The sequence below is a fragment of the Leopardus geoffroyi genome, chromosome A1 (assembly GCF_018350155.1).
Source record: "Leopardus geoffroyi isolate Oge1 chromosome A1, O.geoffroyi_Oge1_pat1.0, whole genome shotgun sequence".
In the NCBI taxonomy this organism is placed as follows: Eukaryota; Metazoa; Chordata; class Mammalia; order Carnivora; family Felidae; genus Leopardus; species Leopardus geoffroyi.
Window position 1 is genome coordinate 13,007,765 of NC_059326.1, and position 16,650 is coordinate 13,024,414.

General features: G+C 38.1%; 1 long non-coding RNA gene across 1 annotated transcript in view; it reads left to right on the top strand.

Moving 5' to 3' along the window:
* The window catches only part of LOC123595872, a 200,950-nt gene that overhangs the window by 90,172 nt on the left and 94,128 nt on the right, over positions 1-16,650 (top strand). The window lies entirely within an intron of this gene.

Below are 16,650 nucleotides of genomic sequence, written 5' to 3' on the forward strand. Positions count from 1 at the left end.
GGTTGAACAGTGGTCCCCCAAAAGATATGTTTATGTTTTATGCTCCAGAAACTGTGAATGTGACCTTATTTGGACAAAGAGTCTGTAAAGGCCCTTTGTTGATAAGTGATAAGTTAAGAGGAGATCATCCTGGATAATACCATTGCACCCCAAATCCAATGACAATACCCTTATAGGAGACACACAGAATAGAGACAGAAGAAGAAGAGACACTGTGGTCACTGGAGACAGAGATAGGAGTGATGTGGCCACAGGCCAAAGAATGCCACTAGAAGCTGGAAGACACAAGGAGCAATATCTCCTCTGGAGCCTCTGGAGGGTATATGGCTCTGCTGACACCATGATTTTGGACCTCTGCCCTCTAGAATTCTCAGAGAATAAGTTCTGTCCTTTGCAAGCCACCTAGTTTACGGCAATCTGTCACAGCGGCCACAGGAAACTAAAACAAGCAGGTTCTAAAGTTAGCAGACCAGGGCTCCAGTCTTGGATCTGCTATGACCTTGGGCAAGTTGATAAACTTCTCTACAGTTCTCATCTGTAAAATGGCCATAATAGTAGTAATGATAGGGTTGTTATGAGAAGTAATAAAGATGTCTGTACATCGTCATCATTGTATCTACATCATTAAAAGGGCAACGAACAAGGTTTGCCTTGTTAAGAAATAAGCTGAGCCATATTAAAAATTTTAAGAGTTTATTTGAGGAAAGCCCAATTTCACTTGGGCAGTGCCAACTGGAAATGGTTAGGAATGCTCCACTGACAGGAGTTAGAGGAAAGACTTACGTAGAGGAAATGCAGACGCGAAGAAAGGAAATTATTTGATTGGCCATAGCATAAAGCCTAGTTAGCTGTTGGTAATTGGTGTCCTTAGCACTTTGATTTAATAAGAGATATTTACAGGCTTGGGTTTTGGTTTGCTTACATAGGCCACCATAGCATTCGAACCACCTCAGTAGAATCGCTCAATTAATTTAATAGCCTGAACAAGGGAAGAGTGATCTCTAAAGATGTGTTGGAGTCACCACCTCTTACCAGATAGAAGCTACTTTCAGCATGTAAATGTCAGCTTTGCTTCAGCTTCTACCAACCCATTTTTAAATATGCTAAAGTCTGTGTTTTACCTGAGTACCCTGGACAGGGTTTTGCACAAACTCTTCTTGACACGCTGAGTGGATTCACCAGTTTTCATCACGATTTCTTATAATCTAGATGATATTTAATGATACTAAATATTTACTTGTCTTGACTTTGTTTTCTTCATTCATTCATAGATTGCTCCTGGACTGTAAGTTAGTTTGAAGGCTATTACGTATCTTTTGTATCCTCTATGGAATCTTGCATGTAGTAGGGCTGTGATAAACAATTGAACTGGTGGTAACGAATACCTCTTATGGTCCCATAAGGGTGATTGAAGAAGCAGTGAAATACTCAGAGAGTCCCAGGAATGGCCTTCATTGACCTAACTTCTCTCTTATGTTGTAGCATGTGAAGTTTTGCATATACTTTGCACTTTGCTCACAATGTGCCGATGTCTGCTCTTTCTGTCGTTCAGGCTTCAGAACCCAGTCTGAACATCATTTCTTGAGAAAATTCTTCCCTGAGTGATTAGGTCCATCTGCTAATCATGTCCACAAACCCCCTACTTCTTCAAAACACTCATCTCACCTGTAACGATCACTTTGACATGTTGTTCTCAGAACATAATAAGGTCCATGAATCAGGACCAGGTAGGTTTATGCCCACATGCATTCCTTCATGTAGCTCATCTCCTGGTACTTATTTGTCATGTATTTAGTACATAAGTATGATTAGCTATGCCACCATGTGATGAAAATAGTATTGTCACTGGGGCGCCTGGGTGGCTCAGTTGGTTAAGTGTCCTACTTTGGCTCAGGTCATGATCTCACTGTTGTGGGTTCAAGCCCCACATTGGGCTGTCTGCTGTCAGTGCAGAGCCCGCTTCGGATCCTGTCTCCCTCTCTGTCTTCCCCTCCTCCACATGCATCCACTCTTTCTAGCTCTCTCTCTCTCAAAAATAAACATTAAACAAAATATTTTCACTTTTTCTTCTTTAGCTTTAGTCTACATTTTTTACACATATTTTTATATATATGCACATTGGTTTCTCAGGGAATAAAACAGCTGACATGTGTATTGTGCTTTTATAAAAGACAAAGTAACTTAGAGATTTAATGGACTCAATGAAAAATATTATATTCAGAAATGACCTCTCTGAGCTCTCAGTCTTTCTTTTGGCTAATTTGTAACCCTGCAGAATTAACATGAGTTTCTGTAGCTGCAAAGACAAAAGGCCTTAGTTTTATGATAAACCAATTGAAAATTAATTTTTTTCCAGAAAAATTTTGTAGGAAGAAGACATTAGGAATGAGTTGAAGTTACCAATTTTATTGGCATAGTGATGAGGCCAATTCAAAAGAAGCAAATTAAATTTCATTCCCTTCAAATACATTGGTAGTATTTCTAATACCATATGCTGTGGAGCACCAGTCCCTTGAGATGATCCATGAAAAAGAGCTTAACGAGCAAATTAGTTTCAGAAACACTACTATTTATGACCCCTTTTGAAGAGTATAATATGTATTAGCATATTAAATGCTCTGAGGTGTCCTAATGTGAAGAAACCAACTTAGTTTAAACCAGAAATTCCTAGACTTGTTTAAACAAGGAGTTCTCAAACTTTTTTTTTTTTCCTAAACATGTCATGCCTATTAACAGTCTGAGAAAATCAAGCTCTTTAAGAGTTTTTGTACTAGGGTAATGACTATGGACATGAAACTTTAAAATTATAGAACAAATGTATAACAATTATTGCCACAATGAAAGTTGTTTATGCCTCCTAACTATTGTGTAGAGTCAAAACCTTACCTGTATAAAACCAGCCTCAGTGTGTCAGGTACTTAATCCTTTCAAATGTGGCCAAGGATACCTGCACTGCCTGGTAATTTAACCAAGTGACCATAGACTAAGTTCACAGAATGAAGGACAGCCATCATTTGTCCAAAGCTTAGATTCCCTTGTCTTTTAGTCATAATTAAAAGTTTTTCTAAGCACCTTCCATGTGTAATGTACTTAATAATCAGAAGAAGGTTTAATATCCAACACTGTCAAAAAATGTTCACAGATTCATGGAATTATTATTGTGAGGACTGAACCAGCAAAATTAAAAGCAGACACTTTATAAATTATAAAGTGCTCATCTAAGCGTTTTGCCACTATATTTGGTGCAACCTTCTCAACAAGGAAGATTGTCATCAATATCCTTGAAATTGCCTCTCACATCTTGGAAGTTCTGCTTATTAGAGAGAAGAGACACAGAACAAGGCTCTGAAATTTTATCTTGACAAATTGGGCTGCATGGCAGCTTGTTCATAGGACCTGAAATTTCATCTGAATACTAATGTTGGCATTGTGTTGACTTTACCAAGTCAAGCTCGAACACTCAGGCTTGCTTGCAGTTCACCCACCATACAAATTTTCTTCATTACTGCCATGTCCTTACATTCTAAAGTCTGCCTTGCAAGAAATTACACGCATCTGAACACCGTCAACAAATGAGATCTGACAAGTAAACATTTTGCAGCAATGGGATTTGAAATCTGGACTTTGATTGCCTTCAACTCCTGATGATATTGTATCACAGATTCTTCATGTGATGTATTAAAAGTGTCCTTCCTTTTTGAAAAGCCATGGGGAATCAATAAGGAGTGAGAATTTTTAACAAGCTGAAACACCTCAAAGCTGAAGTAATTAGTTCATGAAACTTGACATGCCACTCTTCTGAAGGTGAACCTAGGAAACTGTGAGAAACAATCTGATAGAATAAAGTCTGTTTCACCTGTCATTTTCCTACAGAGGCTGGGTGGCTTTCCACCCTTACTAGTAACTCCCAAGGAGTAATCCAGGTAAGTATTTTCACCAACTGGCACTCAGGAAATCCCAGCATCCTTTCTGATGTGCATGGGCCAAAGCCCCCTCAAAACACATGAGTCACCATTTCCAGGGAGTTGCAACAAAATCAAAGTGTACCATTTATTACAGACTCAAGTTCTCATAATACAACTCCTATTACACAGTAGAAATGGAGGCCCAAGATGTTCTCACGTAGCACAACACAACGGAAAGGGTCAAATGTCTAAGATCAAATTCCATCTGTTACTAGCTAGACTTTAATGGTGGTGGTGGTGGTGGTGGTGGTGGTGGTACTGCTGGGAGAGTAATGTCCCTGCACCTTAGTTTCCTTCCCTGTAAAATAGGGGGGAAATGCTCTGTCCAACCCACTTACAAAGAAATGACGACTGTCGAAAATACATGTTAACTTATTCTGTGAACATAAATGGCTGTCTCAGTTTGAATTCCTCTAGAAACCAATCCTGAGATAAGAATTTGGGGTGCATTTGTTTATTTGGAAAGTAGTCCCAGGAAATACCAGCAGGATAAAAGGAAGAGGTGGTAATGGGCATGATTTCCAATAATCATTGTGCACAACTGACTTAGTCTCACTGGGAACTCTGGGAAGCGGTGCGGGATACAGACCTCAGAGTTATGGCAACTAAGGGGTGATACTACTGAGTGCACACAGACCAATCCCACTTAGCCATGAAGGAAGGCTGTTCTGAGAGATGGGGTGTTGATTCTTGACACTTCAGCGGTCACATGCATGGGTTCAGTGGTCTCAGAGGAAGCAATGGAAAGTCCTTAGGAAAAGAGATGTTGGTCCCGACAGCTGGAAGTAGCCTGATATGCAGCTAATGCAGAAGGCCAGAGAAGTATGAGCTGAGTATTGACAGATATATATACAGTATACGTATACACACGTGTATATGTATGTGTATATATTTACACACACATGCATGTATATGTGTATATATATACGCACATATGCAATACACATATCTGTAAATATGTTCACCAAGAGCTCTTTGTGATCTTCTCAGTCCTTTTCCCTTCTATTCCTCAGAATTTTGAACCACTGTCATGAGTTTGATGAAAACATTTTACCTTTGAAATTTTATAAAACTATTACCCAAAAAGTATTCATAACCAACTTACAGTACTATTCTACTTGTTTTACAATTTAATAGGAATGGTATTAATGGTATGCATCATTCTACAGCTTGTAATTTTCATTTAACATTGCTTTTATAGTCTAGTCATGTTGAAACATTGGTTTTCAATTGTTGTATCGCAAGAGTCGGCAAACATTTTTTGTAAAGAGCCAGATAATAAATATTTTAGGTGTTGGAAGTCATATAGGCTACCATACAGGCATTTTATGTTTTGATGTAATTAACTTTATCAGTTTGTTCTATTATTTATGTTTTAAAGTTTCTTTATTACTTTTTAAATAAACCTCAAGGTGACGTGAAAGGTTTTCAAATCTATCTTAACTTGTAGGACAGTCCCCTCGGTGGTCCCATGTTTATGCACTGACTCCAACTGCAGCTCCTCATTTAGTGCTGAGTGATAGGCTTTACTTCCAGCTCTACCAGGACATCAGAACCCAGCTGTCTCAAACGTGTATCTCGCCCTCAACGTTGAGAGAGGCGTTTTGGTTCAACTCTAGCTTTCCTAGATCTGAGTCACTTTTTCATTTTTTAGCCCCTGAAGATTTCCCTTTCTTGCTATTAAGTAGTTTTGTTTTGCTGTTTTGTTTTGTTTTGTTTTGTTTTGTTTTTTGGTATATTTCCCCCCAGAGTTTTCTTCTTTTGTGGATGGGAAGGGGCCTTATAATTTCTTCTTGGGTCTTCCAGATGTTTACAAAAAATTATTCACATTGCTTCCCCAAATGGACACCAGACTCTGTACCTACCAGATTCATGATAAAATTGGTGCCCTGGGAGTATAGCTGGCAACATTAATTCACAATTAAATTGTGAATTCCTTGAGGGCAGGGACAATATGTTATATATTATTTCATCTCTAGCATCTATGATACCGTAATATAGTATTAGGCACTTGATAAATGTATTTTAAAAGAATGTAAAATAGAAAAATTTTGAAGAGGTTTTACAGGACCTACATACAGAATGGTTTAAGAAAGTCAATGATTATTTCTATACTGGATAATAGGAACCAATACACTTAACATTATTCATTTAGCGTCTATTGTGAGCTCATCTCAACCTTGAAGGATGATATGGAAAATAGCCTACGTTGTTTCCTTCTGACCTGAAAGGGCCATGAGCTCCTTGTTGTCTTGTAAAAGAGCAAGGAGAACACACCAGAAACATTGCAGAATGTGTGTGTGTGTGTGTGTGTGTGTGTGTGTGTGTGTGCGCGCGCATGCATGTGTGCGCATGCCTACATCACAGACTATAGGGACGGTTAAGCCGCAAGTGATGAGAGAGTTTAGAAAACTGGAGATCTCTTATGGGACTGGGAATCAAGAGACACATCTTAAAGGAGGAGAGATTTGATCAGATTCTTCCAGAATGGGCAGCATTTGGATAATCCACCAGACAGCATTCCCAGCAGAGGGAATAGTACATGAATTAAGGACAGCAGATAAAAACAGCACAGTGTGTCCATATGTCCATAGGGATGATTTTGGATCTGCCTTTGTTAAATCACTGGGTATTGCTCCCAATATTCTCCACTTTTCTAACTAAAGCTGGGAATATAGTAGGGGGATAGCCCCACATACCCAGACAAGAGTGAGGCCTGTAAAGGCATTTAGATAGTTCATTGAGAGATCCTAAAAGGAGAGGCGAAAGCTCTGCCTCATCTAGGGCATCCACCCAGTGGCTTTAAAAGCCATTTGCCAACTCTCTTGTTTTCAGGCCAAGTCTCGGTGGAAGACTCATAAAGGCACCTCTGGGTGTCTGTGCAGCATAATAATCCTGGAATTTGAGATCTATATTTAGTTCTGCCCACACACTGTGTGATGTGAGAGCAGAGATATGGGATTGCCAGCAGCAGTGGGTCCCACACATCCTGACTAGTAAGAGGGCAGAGACTGAAGGCATCTGCAGAGAGAAACCAATCTGCGCTTAAGGTCTGGCTCGTTTGCACCCTGGGTGCAGAAGTCACCCTGGTAACAAAGTCAGCTCCAAACTCTTCACTCAGGAGAAATCATTACCAAAGTGTCTAGAAAATAACTGAGTACACAATATACTTGTTTTCCTTTTTTATTTGCTTTACTTAAAGCAAATAGTTGTATAAGAAAGAACAATATTTCCCACCTGCTCTTCTGCAGCCTGTTGTAGATTGTGTGTGGACACTGTCCCAGGCCTCACTAGTGGCTCACTTCTCAGGAGTCACTTCTTCAGGTGTTTGGGGCCCAGACTACTGGTCTCTTGCTGCCAAAAACACCTTTATTCCCTTTTCTGATCTCTACCCCTTCTCTAGGATGAGTTGATAGTCCCAGAACCATTATTTAAAAAACATTTTTAAATGTTTATTTATTTTTGAGAGAGACAGAGACAGAATGCGAGTAGGTTAGGGGCAGAGAGAGAGGGAGACACAGAATCTGAAGCAGGCTCCAGGCTCTGAGCTGTCAGCACAGAGCCCGACGCAGGGATTGAACTTACAAGCTGTGAGATCATGACCTGAGCCGAAGTCGGATGCTCAACCAACTGAGCCACCCAGGCACCCCCGGAACCGTTATTTTTGCCACAAACAAAATATTCTTAGCTTACAGTATTTGCTAAGCTCACAAAATAAGAAAGTAATGACCAACTAAAATAAACTTGAGAACAATTCCCCTAAATTAAAGAATGAAAAAAGGTCATGCAGTGTTATTTGGTGGAAAACTTTACCAAATGCTTGAATTATGAGGGTAGATTTTAAAGTGAAAAGGGCACAGGCCAATTAAAAAATGGGCAAAAGATATGGACACTGCACCGAAGAAGATATACAGGTATCAAACAAACATAAAAAAAATGGTCAAATTTATTTGTTATTGGGATATTGCAAATTAAAACAACAATGAGATATCACTGTCCACCTACTAGAAGGGCTAAGATCCAAAAATCTGGCAATACTAATTGCTGGCAATGATTTGAATCAACAGGAAGTCTCATTTATTCCTGGTAGGAATGCAAAATGGTACAGCCACTTTGGAACACAGTTTGGCAGTTTCTTACAAAGCTAAACGTTGGTTTACCATATGATCCAGCAATCATAGTCCTAGGTATATACTTAACTCATTTGGAAACTTAAAACCTTGCATATGAATGGTTATAGTGGTTTTATTCATAATCACTGCAAACTGGAAGTAAGCAAGATGTCTTTAAAAGGTGATTGGATAAACAAGCCGTAATACATCCATACAACAGAAACTATCCAATAGCAAACACACACACACACACACACACACACACACACACACACACACACAAAAGAGTTTCCAAGCTCTGAAAAGCCATGGGCAAATCTTAAATGACTATTCTCAGTGAAAGAAGTTAGTCTGAAAAGGCTACATGTATGATTCCACTTATGACCATCTGGAAAAGGCAAAACTATTGAGATGGTAAACAGATCAGTGGTTGCCAAGAGTTCTGTGGGGGAAGGGGAGGGGGTTGAATATGTGAAGCACAAAGTATTTTTGTAGGGTGGTGAAACTCTCCTCTGATACTGTAGACCCATAGAACTTGTAGTAGAAAAGTGAGAATATATGCAAAATTTAAAAAGTCTTTTAGGATATCTGGGAATCCCAAAATGGAATATAAAATGTGGCAAAATTGTCTAACTGTATTACAAGTGTATGAAACACGCTCACTGAAGAGTATGGGGGAGAAGGTGCTGATCTAAATAACTTTGGAAATGGGTGGAATCTCTCAGGCTAAAGACAAAAGAACTACACATATGTAATGTAATCTGGTTGATAAAGCTGCTGCCTACAGGTATACGGATTAATAATTCTGAAACCCCTATATATGTATATGAGATTTGAACAGTTAACTAAATGGATAACAGATTGAAGGAATCACATTTCTTACTGTTATAATGGGCAGGTTATGGATAAACAAAGGAAGAGGCTTGAGTGACCCATGTCGTAATGGATTAGAGTTGGAGACATCAGTATGAATGCATGTTTAGGTTAATGTAGATACAAGTGGTTACATATAGATATATTTACAGATATGTGTGTATACATATAGAATATAGAAATATATATTTTTGCTCTGTCTACAGTGAGGGCCTAGAGGCAATGATACCTTGGAAGCAATGAACCCACTTGGCAACCAGATTTTGGTTTCTAATGCCATTCTCCAATAAAAAGAACAAGGGCATCTTTGGAAAAGTGACTGATTATAGGACTAGGATAGGAAGTGTACAAGATGATGTTGAGCTATCTTATAGTGCAAGAAAATAAAGTGTCCAAGATGAAATGTCAAGCACATTTCAAAAGACACAGGAATCAACTGAAAGAGCTCCCAATATCCAATTCTGAAACAATTTGAGATACAAAATAAAGTAGTATTGGATTATAACATAACATATAAAATATATACCATGGTGCCATACTTATAAATAAGTAATTGAGTAAAATAAATGGAGATGAAGAGACAAATATCTTATGTGGTATAATTCTAAATCATTTATGCAGATATTCTGCTCTTAAGGAGGTGGAATATGACTCATCAGTCCTTAAGTATGGGCTGCCCATCTGACTTCCTTCCAAAGAGGGCAGTGTGGAAAGGGGAAGAAAAAGAGTAACTTTATAGGGGAAAACCTGACAAACACTACCTTGGCCAGGTGGTCAAGGTAAATGTCAACAGTGATAAGTCATGTTGATTGTACAATGTGATGAGAATGGCACTTGACCTTTGTGATCTTCCTTCTGAAAACCCATAACCCTAGTGTAATCATGAGAAAACACCTGAAAAATCCTAACTGAGTGAAATTCTACAAAACACCCTATCAATACTCCTTTAAACTGTCAAGGTCATCAAAATAAGAAAATTGAGAAATTGTCACAAGCAGGAAGAACCTGAGGAGACATGACAACTAAATGTAATGAAGTATTCTGGGTGGAATCTTGGAACAGGAAAGGGGCATTAGAGAAAAACTGACACAATCTGAATAAAGTATGGACTTTGATAATAATGTATCAATATTGGTTCATTAATCGTGGTGTATGTGCCATCCTAAGGTAAGATGTTAACAATAGGTAAAATTGGCTGTAGGGTATATGGGAACTCTCTGTATTAGTTTCTCAATTTGAATGTAAATCTAAAAACTATTCTACAATAAAAAGTTTATTAAAAAATGAAAAGGGTCTTATAATAATATTTCTACTTTGAAAAATGCTGCTTTATACCAAGTTTATTAGACCTTGTAATATCAAAGTATTTTCCACAAAAGATTATGTACTTCAGCAATCTGATAGAAATTCACTATAAATTTTATTTTCCTCTACATTTTAATCAGGAATAAAACCAACATGCATTTAAAAATGTATTATATAACAAATTTTAACATTGGAACCAACTAGCTTGTTATCTTGTGCTTATAAGTTAATTAATTTTTGTGCAGTCCTCAGGATAAACCTTCTTTTGCTACTATTATATAGCTAGTGGGTACTGTGATCATGCAAGGTGAGTTTTTTATTTTTTATTTTTTTTGAGACAGAGAGAGAGAGAGAAGAGAGAGAGGCACCACAGAGAAGAGGGGCAGCAGAGGGAGGGAGGGAGACAGAGAGAGAGAGAGAGGGAGAAAATCTCAAACAGGCTCCACGCTGAATGTGGATTGCTTGATCCCATGACCCTAGGATCATGACCTGAGCCGAAATCAAGAGTCTTATGCTCAACTGACTGAACCACCCTGGTGCCCCATAAGGTGAATTGTTTTAAAAGAGCAAGAACACTTGTTTATGTGAATATGGACTTTTTCTAAGCTGAATAAAGAAAAGTCATGGCAGGCATTAATTTCAGACTCATCTTCAACTTGCTGGCATAATCCCAGTTTTGAATTGTTTGTATTTATTGAAACAGCTTAATTAAGTGACCTGTAAAATTACAAGGCAAAAATACATTTTGTAAATTAAATATATTGTAAAATAAATTTTTATTAATGTAATATCACTGCTTAATATATTAGGACCACTGTTTTATATATTGTATCATACTTACTCATTAATTTTAAAAGAGGTTTCTGTTTGTTTTTGTTTACTTATTTTGAGTAAGTGAGTGGGGGGACGGGCAGAGAGAGGAGACAGAGAGAGAGAATCCCAGGCAGGCTCCGAGTTGTGAGTGCAGAGCTGAGCCCAACTTCACAGAGCCCTGAGATCATGACCTGAACAGAAATCCAGAGTCAGACATTTAACTGACTGAGCCACCCAGGTGCCCCTAAAAGAGGTTTCTGATGATTGTTTTTAAGCCTTGAAAGCTACTTTAATGCAACAAAACTTAGTCTGTAATATAGTCTAGAATTGATATACCTGACAATTCATTTATGACCCTTGTCACATATGACTATTTTCATTCAAAATTTTCCTAAGTTCAGAAATAACACTTGCATCAAAAAATAGATATGAAATTTAATAAGCAAGATAGCATAGACTCACAAACCCATTACTAGTAAACAATATTTTCTGATAGGAAAGGTAAAAGGACAAGAAAAAGCACAGTTGCGATGTTCTGGTGGGAGTCATTTTTCATATTTAAGTGAGAATCCGACAAATCATTCTGTGAGCCTCAGTTAGCACATCCATAAATAGATATGCTAATACTTGACCTGCCTAAAAGATGAAGGACAGGGGCCAAAAAAAGCCCCTGAGAGCCCTGAGTTCTAGCATGAAAACAATTGTAGGCTTTTATCCCATTTACCAAATGATCAAGTATAAACTACTGTGTTGTTTTCATAGTATCGTTATTTAACACGTCGGTCCTGTTTTTTTCCCATTTCCTACTTTTTCTTCTGTTGCTTCTTTTCACCACCCTTTTCTCTTCCCAGAAGTCTGGAATGCTGTTGAGTCTCCCAATCTTCTGAGTCAACATTTTGTTTGAAAGTCAGATCTAATTTTTGCCCTGTGCAATATTTGAGGATTGACTGTTTCCCCCACTCTCTCCATAATGGAAGAGTTCCTTAGATTTCTCTCACATCTGTGGGTGCCCCTTTGCAGTCTCCTTTGAGGCACCTCTTTCCCTGGCTCAAGCCTTAGCAACAGAAACTCTTTGGGGCCCCCCTGATTTTCTACTCTGCTACTTTTCTACTCTTCTACTTTTCACACTCTTCTGAGTGACCTAATCAACATCCATGGCATCAACTACTGCATAATATGTTGATGATTCCAGAAACCTATATTTTTAGTCAGGATTTCTTTTGTGAATTCCAAGTCTTATACTCAATCACCTCTTGAACTCTTCCACTTAAGCTGTCTTACAAGTATTCCAAATTCATCGTGTCTAAAACATCATCCCCACCTCCAATTTCTAACCTCTTATTATATTTCCCACCTTAGCAAATGGAACCATCCTCAACCCAGTTACCCAAAGGAGAAATCTAGGAGTATTTTAGAATTAATTAGCTCACTAGAGCCAAGGAATAAGTGCTTATATTATTCTCACCTGGATCTTTCAATTAGTCTTTCTTTTTCAGTCTGGCCCTCCTTCAATCCATCTTTATCATATATCAAAAGAATTTTCTAAAATATAAATAATTTCATGCTTAACATCCTTCAGCACGATGTTTTAGAATAAAGTCATACTCCTATTTTAGGACATAAAATTATCATCTCATTCCTACATGCTGCTGCATCTTCCAAGACTTTACCACCCTTCTGGGCTTTTGAGACATGCTCTCTCTGTCTGAGATCTCTCTGTTCTTCCCTTATTCCTCTTCTATTCTTTCCTAACCATTCCCATCTTACTTCCTTATCCCTTGCTGAGACTACAGCACCTTCTGTATACCACCCTCATAGAGTTGACTAAAGTAAAATATAATCACTCATGTGCTTATTTCAACCTTCATTAGACTGTAATTTATTTGAGGATAGGAACATGTCTTATTTAACTTTGTATTCCCAACACTTAGTTCAGTGCCTGATACATAGTCAGCATTTAAAAACCTTTGCTGACTTGGGGTGCCTGGGTGGACCAGTTGGTTAAGCATCCAACTTTTGAGTTTGGCTCAGGTCATCTTCTCATGGGGTGGGTTCAAGCCCTGCTTCAGGCTCTGCACAGACAGTGCAGATCCTGCTTGGGATTCCCTCTCTCTCTCTCTCTCTCTTTCTCAAAAAATAAATAAACTTAAAAATAAAAAAAATTGAATAAAAACGTTTGCTTTCTGAATGACACTGATGGGCACTTCCTTCCTTCCTTCCTCCCTCCCTTTCTTCCTTCCTTCCTTCCTTCCTTCCTTCCTTCCTTCCTTCCTTCCTGCCTTCCTTCCTTCCTTCCTCTCTTCCTTCCTTCCTTCCTTTCTTCCTTCTTGCCTTCCTTCCTGCCTTCCTGCCTTCCTTCCCTCCTTCTTTCCTTCCTTTTGTTCGTTATTTCTCATTTGGGAGCAAGAGAGAGAGCACGCAAGGTGGTGGGGGGAGAGGGGTGGAGGGTGAGGGAGAGGAAATCCCAAGCAGGCTCCATGCTCAGTGCAGAGCCCAATGTAGGGCTTGACTGCATGACCCTGGGATCATGACTCAAGCTGAAATCAAGAGTCCGACCCTCAACCGACAGAGATGCTCAGGCACTTCACTTTATTCTTTTAAAAGCCATATCACATGCCACACATCATATCACCTCCACCCACCTACTTCAACAAATCCTGATTTTCTTTTTTTCTATAGAGAACCATTTGCAACTAAAGAGTTTTTATTCAGTCAGCAAACCAAGAATGATGAAAGGAAAAAGAAATGAATCCATGCTACAACCAATGGAGAGGTTGATATTATGGATGGTCATTAACGCAATTTCTTAGAAAATCCCAGAGTTTTAATCAGATTATAGAAACAGAGGCAAAAGAAAAGGGTGATTTTGTATGGCATATCAAAGTTACACAAGGATAGAGTCCAGGTTCAGAAGAGGCCAAAAAGCAGCAGCTATCTGGGAGAAATGAAAGATGGAAAGAGGTCAAAATCTGGGAGAAAAAGATGATTTTTTAAAAAGTCAGAAGCCTTTAATTTTAATGATCTTTATTTATTAAAAAGATCACTTGTGGTCTTTCCAACAAGTATGTCTACTTATGAATGACAAGGAGATGTCCTCCAGAGAAGGAGAATATAAGAGGGAATGACTTGAGAAAACAAAATTTCAAGAGGTGAAGGTAGCACTTAGAACTGGTTAAATTATTTAAGATATTAGGGTTGAATATAGGTCAGTATTCATAAATTTTAATAATTTATTGACAAACAAATTATTTAAAGGCACAGTGTACCTAAAGATATATCTAAAAGCACTTAAAATAAATGCTTTGCATAGTATTAGAAGTGTCACATTTATTGTGACTATTAATGCTATTGTTATTGTTAAAAATAAAAGGTTACCCTGAACACCATGGAAAAAAAATCCATGTAAAGATGCAAATCAAATAAGTTATAGGGCACCTGGGTGGCTCAGTCGGTTGGGCATCCAACCCTTGATTTTGGCTCAAGTCATGATCTAAACAGTTTGTCAGATCAAACTCCATATGGGACTCTGTGCTGACAGTGCAAAGCCTACTGGGGACACACTCTCTCTCTCCCTTTCTGGCCTCCCCTGCTTGCACATGCATGCATTCTCTCTCTCTCTCTCTCTCTCTCTCTCTCTCTCAGAATAAATTAGTTTTAAAAAATAATTTATAAACACCTGGAAGAGTAAATGGTACTAAGTTGCAGCTGTTTCATACATATATATCATATACAAAAATATATATTTACACACACAGATTTACTTTGTTTCTTTAGAGAATGCCTTAGGTCAGACATCTCATTTCCACCTCTAGCAAAAAGGCAAATCACATCAACAAAAGAGAAAAGATGGTGAATTATGTAGCTTAGAGAAAACCTTTCATGTTTGCTACATAGGATTTGCTGTCAATGAATTCAGGAAATAAAAGTCCTTGTTAATAAATATTATTGAGTATATTCCATGTGCCAGACAAAAACAGACCCCAGAAGAACCTTAATTCCTGCCATTTGGGAGCATATATTGTAGTTACAGTGGATACGGTTCATAAAATAAGACGAAACAAGTAAAATGCCTGTTACGTCTAGCCCACATCCCAGGAGCCCTTCTCCACTCGGTACAGACATCCCAACACCTCTCTGTGAGACCCTGAAACTCTTGGTCTGAGGGCTCACCCCTAGAGCCAGCTCTGCCTGGAGATGTGGGAGGCCAGACAGTTCCAGGAGCAGTCTTCAGCCAATGACTGACAGAAATGTACTTGTGACATATCCTAGGAATCTCAGCTCTCAGGAGGGATAACTATGAAGGCTGTGTTCTGCAGAGATTGCCCGAGTCTTCCTCCAGTTGAGCTCCAGTTGCTCTGCTCCACAGAGGAACTTGCTTGACAAAGCATCCTTTGCTGCCTTCTTTCCCTTCCTCTCACTCTTCCACCCTCCTGCCTGTGACTTTGTATCACATCCAGCTCACCCTGGAATCAGTGTCTTAGAGTCTCCTTCTGGGTGAAACCAAATACATGAGAATGGGTCCTAAGTTAAGGAAAAAATAAAGCAGAGAAGGGAGACATGGAATATGGATGGGTAGAGGGCATAATTTTACCTGGGGAGTCTAGGAAAAGTCTCACGGATAAGTGAATTTTTAGAAAATAAACATTTTTATTGACGAATAACATTTATAGAGAATCACACAAATCATGTTAGTTCCATCAATTTTCATGAAATGAAAACATCTTCAGATGAAGATCAAGAAATGGGATATCAAGAACTATTACATTTCAGCACCTCCTTCATACCCACTTCTAGTCACTATGTCTTTTTTTCTCAAAGATAATCATGATCCTGATTTCTATACCATTAATGAATTTCCCTTGTACTTGAGAAATGTAACTGGGATATAGAATGTATACTCATTTGTATCTGATTTCTTTTCCTCAACATTATGTTTTGCAGTGTGCTTGTGTTGCTTCATGTAGCAAGTTTTTTTCATTTTCATTTCTGTATGCTATTTTATTGCGACTATAGTGGTAATTGGCTACTATGAATAGCATATATATATATATATACATATATATATATATACATATATGTATATATATATATATATATATATATATATATATATATATATATGTAGTGCTGTTGGATAAACACCTAGGGTCAGAATTGCCAGGTTATAGACTATGCCTGTATTTTGGTACACTAAACAGTTTCCAAAATAGTGGTACCAGAGATTATACTTCCGCTGGCAGTCCGTGAGAGTTCTAACTGCTTTCTCGTCAATATTTGGTATTTTTCACTTTTTTCATTTTAATCACATTGATGGTTACATACAGGTATTTCATTGGGGTTTCAGTTTGTTTCTCTGATGACTACAGAGGTTGAATGAGTTTTTAATTATTTACCAGTCTATTGGATATCCTTTTTTGTGAAGCGCCTATTCGAATCTTTTGACCATTTTTTTATTGATTAGTTCTTTATATAATGTGGATTTGAGTGTTTCCTCAGTTTTGGTAGTGTATTTTGATTAATAGAATTCATCCTTATTTTAGTGAATTATTTAAAGACAATTTTGCCTTAATTATTTTTGCTTT